The sequence below is a fragment of the Mytilus galloprovincialis genome, chromosome 2, assembly GCF_965363235.1.
Source record: "Mytilus galloprovincialis chromosome 2, xbMytGall1.hap1.1, whole genome shotgun sequence".
NCBI lineage: Eukaryota > Metazoa > Mollusca > Bivalvia > Mytilida > Mytilidae > Mytilus > Mytilus galloprovincialis.
In genome coordinates, this window is record NC_134839.1 from 36,233,637 (window position 1) to 36,242,125 (window position 8,489).

The window sequence follows — 8,489 nt, forward strand, 5'->3', positions numbered from 1 at the left end:
AAACGTTCACCTAAATTGTCCTCAGTCAATGGATGAATTTAATGTGTCAATCAATGGCCACAGCCACACTGTTTTGAATTTCATTCTATTTGGAAACTCTTCTATTCGTTTCAAAAATAAATCATTGTTCATCTCTTCTTTTTTGAAAAGCGATATCACAACTATCCAGGACATTTGGAATTCAGAAACTACAGATTTTATTAGCTGTAATTAAGTTTATAGCAGGCTGATTGATAGGAGAAATTGTATTTCGCGATATTTCAAAAATTAAACAGGCAATTCCTAAAGATTTCGTGCAAATTTTGAAATCTTGCGGAAACCAGAATTTGCATCATGAAAATAAATTAAAGATATCAAATGACCTTGAGATCACTAACTTAAACAACCAAACAATCAAACCATCAAAGTTAAAACTCAAATATATTCGTACGATTTTAAATAAAGATGTATCTCGAAAATGTCAAATTAAGTGGGAGGAAATATTTGGAACAAATATACCTTTGGAAAATATATGGTCGGGATTAAAACATTTGAAAATTGAAAATAAAGTAAAAGAATTTCAATGGAGATCCATGCACAATATTTTATATACTGAAGAAAGATTAAAAAAAAATGAAGATATCAAATGGAAAATGCCACATTTTTCCAAAATGACAGTGATATAGAAACCCTGCAACACTTATTTTTCAGTTGTAGTACATCACAGTTAATTTTAAAAAATCTCCAAGAAATACTTTTCAAATCAAACAGGAATAAATAATACTTTTGTTGAAAAGGACATTCTATTAGGTAAAATTACGAGAGAATTAATTTAAAAATATGATAATTTTTTAAACAAAATTATCATATATTTTAAATGGACACTATGGAAAATTAGGAATTCAATAAAATTTGACAAAACGCCTAAAGAACCGCAAGATATTTATAAAATCTGGAAACAAAACTTGAAAAATAATCTTAAATTTGTTCTTATTTTGAAAGGCGTTGACATCATTGATAAGACAAAATTGGGGTCGGTTATAATGAAAATTTAGACAGTAATTATAGTATAAGCTAGAGTCAAAGTACATTTTTTTTTATAGTTTATCGTATAAGAATATCGATTTTATCAATTTATACAAACATAAAAAAAAAACACGATCAAAATGTATTAGCCTATCATGTTTATTGTAGTAAATGCACATTTTTTGTGGTAGTATCTTATTATTTACTTACTAATTTGAAATTAAAGTATAGAACTGTTAGATGCTTCTAATATTATATGGATATATTTTTTACACTAATTGTAAATCCAAGGTAAAAGGTGGACTACATTTTTATTGCCTTCTATTTCCCCTGGATAGATGGTTCATTTTGTAAACAGGGACCCTTAGCCTGTTCCTGGACGACTAAGGTAATTGTATACAGGAAATATTTAGGAATAAAACGTTTATATGTCTTAAAAAAAAAAAAATAAAAAAATATCCTCAATAACTTATTTACCGTTATCCTCGCGGGTATTTTTTTCCACTTATTTTCACCATTCTCAATTAATGCCCAGTAATTGTTTATATCACTGTCTTTAATATATGTGTCGTCCACTGAAACTTGGAAATGACAATCTTCTTTATAACTATCCCGAAGTGAAAACAAACATTGTTTTTTCCCTAAACGTTTCCTTTCCGAGGGATCGCTTGCCTCTTCTAAACCACTTTTCTCTAATTTGATTGATATTTTATAGATATCGGTTACAAGCTTGAAACCAGAAGGGAAGCTTAACTCATTTAAATACATATTCCTTTCTTCAGCTTTCCATCTTTCAGCTTTAAAACATTTTAAGTTTTCTGAAAGTTCTGGTTTTGTTCTTATTCTCATTCCATTCGTTAAATCAACAATTCCGTGTCCTTCCAGAAAGTAGAAGAAATCATTTAAACCTTCATCTGATTCATTTTCTTTTATATCATTTAAATATGTATCAGACATTCTAGAATCTGGAAATCATAAATGCTGATAGTATTATATGAAGAACAACATGGAGAATTTTTTCAAACTAGAGGCTGACATGAGATACTTTAACATGCAACTACCTAATAAACTGCATTCGGATTAGATCAATAATTTAAGGACGAAACAAGATTTTTTTGTAGATTAACTTTTTATAGATCGAACGTGATATATACAATTCCAAGGATGAACTTGCTAATATGGAAATGATAGAAATGTTTATAAATGTTTCATTGTCTTAAGATCAGCGGAATAATTGAATCTAGTGTAATATTATACCGTAGTGATCATCGTTATTGATACAGTGTGTTTCGTGAACTGTTTGTCTTTTCGCTGTATTTATTGTTTGGCATGGCGTTGTTTCTTTTTCACTTGAGATTTGAACACCCCTTTCACCTCATATAATATAAGATCGATCATTGTAGTGCTCTTGTTGATCGGCTTTTGTGTTTGGTATACTGACTGAGTCTTTTAATCGTCTTTTGCAAAGTCATTGTCAGTTTTAGACTAATGAGTTTGAATGTTCCTTTGGTATCTTTCGACCCTTTTTTTATAATTGTAGATCTAGTTTCAACTGAAAATATGCGTTTAGAGTATTTCACACAGAATTAAATAAACATAAAATGGCATTATGAATTTGCATATGAAATTAAAATAAAATACATACAAAGTTGCACTTATGGTTACCTCTTGGTCAGTTTTGCTTTCGATTCCAAAAAGAATGCACAATACAGATTCGCTTTACTCTCGTTTGTATTGGTAACGCTATACAGAAGTATTTTAAACATCCTGTTTAATTTGACAAAGCAATTATATCATTATGTCGATTTGAATGCTATATCACGTTATTCCTTTTCAATCGATATTGCTCGATTGGTATAATATAAAAAAAAATTATTTGGATTTTAATTGGAGGTTACTAGTATATAATTTGCTTATTTACACAGTATTAAATTTTAAGATACACATTTAAAACTTTTTAAATATCTATTGACACGTTCAACAGAAAACGCTTGACATGGTCTCGTGTTGTTGCTTCAACTATTTACGTAAACAACCTAGAAAAATTTACGAGATTAAGAAAATGTAAGCATTGTTTCTGCAACTTAAGCCAAAAAAACATAAATGGAGTTTATCTGATTATGCGTTATTTTATATAAAGGAATTGGATATATACATGATATAGTAAATAGTGATTTCATACACATTTGCATATTTATATATGATAACATTTGTTTGAAACGAATGATTTCAATCGGGAACTGAAAAAAAATATTCTTAAACGAAAATAGAGATTGACATAGATGGATAATTTCAAACTAGAATTTATGATAGCCGTGATCTTTCAATCCTCAACTTTAAATTTCTCAACAGTAACATACCTTCGGTCCGTTTGCTGCATCGAATTGTGTTTCATGTCTTCACTGGTACGTAACGTTTACGTGCATGTTCACACTATACAGTTGTCATTAGCTGATGTGTGAACTTTACAAAGAGTTAACAGAAGCTATAAAATAAAAGCAATATGATTTGAAACCGATAAACTACTGTCTTTTTTATTTTTCATCAACTCATAGCTTAGAATCAACATAGCCCATTAGAATAATCAAACAACTAAATTGACCATTTAGGAGATAACTGTATTGTATTTTAAGCTCCGACGGCATCAATTGTGGATTTGATGGTCGCAAATTAAGTTTACTGGCAACGTGTTAGCGGAGACAGGAAACGGGTATTTGCGACCATCAAATCCCAAATTGATGCCGTCGGAGCTTAAAATACAATATTGTTATCTCCATTCTAATCAAACTGACAGAAAACAACGTTAAAACATGTATTTAAAATCTGTCATATGCCGTCTGCGCTTGCGCGTTCGTCCCATAGCATCAATTGTCAATTGATGCCATGTAAGAAAGTGACGTTATCCAATCAAATGAACGTTACTAACGTTGTTGCATTAGAATGTGTCGTAGTACTCCAATAACCTGTCTTCATTTTCGCAATCTTCCACTCTTAAAAATAATGTTTCTACAAAAGTGAGTTAAATTGTGAGACATTACCCCCACCCACCCCAAACGGTTGCCTTTGTTGCTGTATATCATATTTGTTTTCTGATTATTTTTTGTATACGTAAATGAGACCGTTTTTGTCGAGCCTTCGACTTTAGTCGAAAAAGCGAGACTAAGCGATCCTACATTCCGTCGTCGTCGTCGGCGGCGGCGTCCACAAATATTCACTCTGTGGTTAAAGTTTTTGAAATTTTGATAACTTTCTTGAACTATACTGAATTTCTACCAAACTTGGACGGAAGCTTGTTTATGATCATAAGAAAGTATCCAGAAGTAAATTTTGTAAAAATAAAATTCCATTTTTTCCGTATTTTACTTATAAATGGACTTAGTTTTTCTGCGAGGAAACATTAATTCACTCTGTGGTTAAAGTTTTTTAAAATTTTAACAACTTTCATAAACTATCCTTGATTTGTACCAAACTTGGACAGAAGCTTGTTTATGATCATAAGATAGTATCAAGAAGAACATTTTGTGAAAATAATTTTCCACTTTTCCGTATTTTACTTATAAATGGACTTAGTTTTTTTTGCCAGAAACAAAACATTCACTCTGTGGTTTAAGTTTTTAAAATTTTTATAATGTTCTTAAACTATCCTGGATTTCTACCAAACTTAGACAAAAGTTTGTTCCTGATCATAAGATATTATTCAGATGTAAATTTTGTAAAAAAAAAAAATCACTTTTTCCGTATTTTACTTATAAATGGACTTAGTTTTTCTGCAAGGAAACATTACATACAGTCTGCAGTTAAAGTTTATAAAACATTTATTAGATTCATAAACTATCCTGGATTTTTTTTACCAAACTTGGAAGCTTCTTTCAATCAAAAGACAGTATCGAGAGGGAAATTTTTATTGATGTTTTTCCTCATTTTTGTTGAGCCTGCGATTAACAGCAAAAGTAGGCGAGACACTGGGTTCCGTGGAACCCTTACGATTTTTTTTTTAAATTTTCTCGTTTAAATTGTTTTGTCGTTGTCATTTCGGGGCTTTATATAGCTAGCTATGCGGTAGCAAGTTTTCTGCTTAAGTTAGTTTGATAGTAGCTACTTACAGTAGACACCTATAATATGTTCTATAAAGTTAGTAACTAAATGCCTGTACATCTCAGTGTTTTAACCTTTTTGAGGCCCCGACTCACTAGATCATGATCCAGCGATTTGAATTAATTCGCAATTTTGCGATTAATCAGATTGTCTTTTTCTGAATGTGATATAGAAGTATTGTCATGAGAAGAATGTCTTAGTAGATATCAGCTACATAAAACATGAGAAAAACGCGCTTGGATGATTACAGCTTCCCATTTCATGAGACGAATGAACTTAAAAATAATAGCATCTCAGATCATGAGAACAATGTATACTTGGCATATGCAACTTAAGCATCCCAACATATGCACTTCCGTAATGGCTATTTGTTTAACTTTTTCAGACTATATACAATAAAAACACATTGAGATTTCAAAAGACTATATCATTCTACAAAACGAATTAAAATTTAATGAATAAACACATCATAAAAAAAGTTATGCGTTAGCCTTCCTATTTCAATACATATAATGTCGCTGGACCATGAGAAGAAAGCAGAACGTATCTTTATTTTTTTCATAAACAGTATTCGATATTTACATTTTTTTTAGAGAACTTTACTTATGGTTCTAGAATCCCCCTCATAAAAAAGTGAACTTTAATATCAATTTAAGAAGAATATAAAAACAATTAAATCTTGCTTCCAGTTTTCTGTGCTACCATTATACAGATGTCATATTGTACTATTCTGTAGCTTATTAAAAAGATAATCGGAACACTTTGGCTATATTTGGCAGTTGGTCGTTGCAAATACGGATTATACATTTTTATTGTACAATTTCATGACTTTTGAACGGATTGCTTTTTAAATGTACTGACTGCTTGTTTTTGTAAAATAAAACGGGTAGGACTTTAAAAAATACCATATGTTCTATCGGATATTTATTAATGTACATGTACACTGTAACTAGCCTTTGGGTTCGTATCACGACGTCATCATTGATGCGTTGGTGTTAAAATATTAAAGACTAGAGATTACATGTAGATACATATGTATCGCAGCACATATGGCAATCGAAATTTATTGCCCTTAGGTTTAATAATAAAGATAAATAAGTTCATAAAAAAATCCCTAAACGGTACCAATTTTAATACAGCAGATGCTCATTTAAAAGTGACAATTAATGTCACTTCAGTGATGCTATAGGCCAAATCATTTCGAAATAAAAATCCTAATACAAACGGTGAGGAGATGATAAAAAGATACGTGTATGTGTACATTGTCATAATTGATTTTAATGGAGCGTGCAGCTATGTTTTCTTGAATATAAATAAGTGTCGCTTACATGTATCTCATTATTAATTTAACATTTAACAGAAGAAACATGCAGGTAAGCCTCTTAATATTTAGTAACTTTGTAAATGCAGCACCCGACACTACAATAATATCAACATATAGGCAAAAATGAAGTACCATTTATGGAAAGCCTTCTTTTTTTCACCAATTTTGACGGAATAAGATTGGACATAAATGGAGAGTTGTCTCATTGGCACTCATACCACACCTTCTTATATTTTTATATATATGTAACAATATTAACAGGCAACTATTGTATGGATAGTATAAGAAGATGAGGTGTGATTGCCAAATAATGAAACACAAATTTTAAACGAACAAAACAAACAAGCTTAGTATCTCTCTTTTTATTGTGGTCTTGTTTTGATTTTCTCCCGTCCGACTATAAATTACACATGTTTATGTTATGCCGCTTTTCCAAGCACCTCTATCATTGTGTCTATGCTCATTTGTAATTATAAATAATCAGTGTGTATGTTAGATTGCATTTTTGCGAAATGCTCTAAATGGGGCAAGATATTTGATTTGAAATGATTTCATATAATGTATCATCTATATATGAAGGTGTGGATTGGACTCCCTTCTTTCTTAATTCTTTAATTTTTCAGTCAATTTTTCTCTCGTGATTCTTTATATTTTTTGCCCTTAATTCTGTACGTTTTGATAATTATTTTATATTATATAATTACATGACATGTACGTTTCATTACAATACGTTATTTTGATTGGCTAACACTTTTTCGCATCATTCTGAAATTAACCTCCATTTCAACATGAAATGTAACATTCATAATGACACGAACTTCCACAATGCAGTGCACAGGTAAATATAGAAAAACTTGATAGAAATCGTGTTTTCATGATCCTAGCCAAAACAAATGTAATTATAAGTATAGAATGCTTCTTTTAGTAATTCTATAGGGTTGTAAAATCAGTGACCGTGTCCACATTCTTTAGAATTTAGCGAAAGCGCTTCATATGCAATGTACTTTGGTCAATGCGTTTACACCCCAATTAATTTACAAAAAGAAGCATTCGATTCTCAATCAACACCCACCAGACCCTCACATATAACAATGGTTATATTCATTTGTCGTTCTTGCTTAGAAATATTGTTGTTTTTTGCAGACCAAAGTGGTGTTGGTTGTTCTGATCCTAGCGGTGGTGCTCATCCTAACTAACGCCCAACAGACCTGCAGAGGGCGCTGCGATAATAAAACATCAGTATGCCAAAGAGAGTGTAAAATTAACAACAACAGCATTAAAAAGGTACAGAAGTGTGTTGATAAATGTTGGAAAAAAAATAGTAAATGCAAGAAGAAATGCCGGAAAGAACGCGATCTTGGTCTTCTAGACTCACTGGAGTCATTACAGGACTCGCTGGAAGATGAAGAAGACGCATATGATTTCTTGTTGTACTAGTCACGGACGGAGATACTGGTAGACCCTTTCGGAGATACTGGTAGACCCTACCGGAGATAAAAGTTTAGCAGATATTTTAATTTGATGATCCCTAGTTTCCACTTTTGAAATTGTGACAATTAATCGTTACTAGAATAAACGTACCAGCTCATTCGTGTAATATTTCACACTATTTTATTGTTTGATGTTCTGGAGTTCTTTCCTGTCATTTATAAAAAGTAAATATTTGAGGATATTGTCCTGGAGTATTCTACTTATTTTTGCTATCCAAAAGGTTATTCACCAAAATAAATTAAATTTACATTACCTTGATTTTTGAAAGAAACGTCTTCCTTTGTTTTAAGATGATAAATTCACATTAAAATAGCTATACGTTAATTGTTGTTGTTGTTGTTGGTGTTGTGGGTAACAGTACAGTGGCCAAGATTATGATATGTATATTGTCTCGTTTTGTGATAATATAGTTCTTTGTTTTTTAACCAGCTTTGAAACTTTTTACATAACACCATGGTGTCTATTGTTTTGATTTGTGTCAACTTTCTTTTCCAAGAACAACGACCTATTTAATTTTCTCTGCAAGAACCAGCAAATTGGTCCTAATCGTTTTTTGTTATCCCATCAGCAACTT

General features: G+C 31.1%; 1 long non-coding RNA gene across 1 annotated transcript; it reads left to right on the forward strand.

Moving 5' to 3' along the window:
* The first annotated feature begins 6,306 nt into the window (after positions 1-6,306).
* Positions 6,307-8,239, forward strand: LOC143063493 (uncharacterized). Its single transcript, XR_012975014.1, has 2 exons — positions 6,307-6,473; positions 7,568-8,239. It is a non-coding gene; the product is annotated as an uncharacterized LOC143063493 (long non-coding RNA).
* The last annotated feature ends 250 nt before the right edge of the window (positions 8,240-8,489 follow it).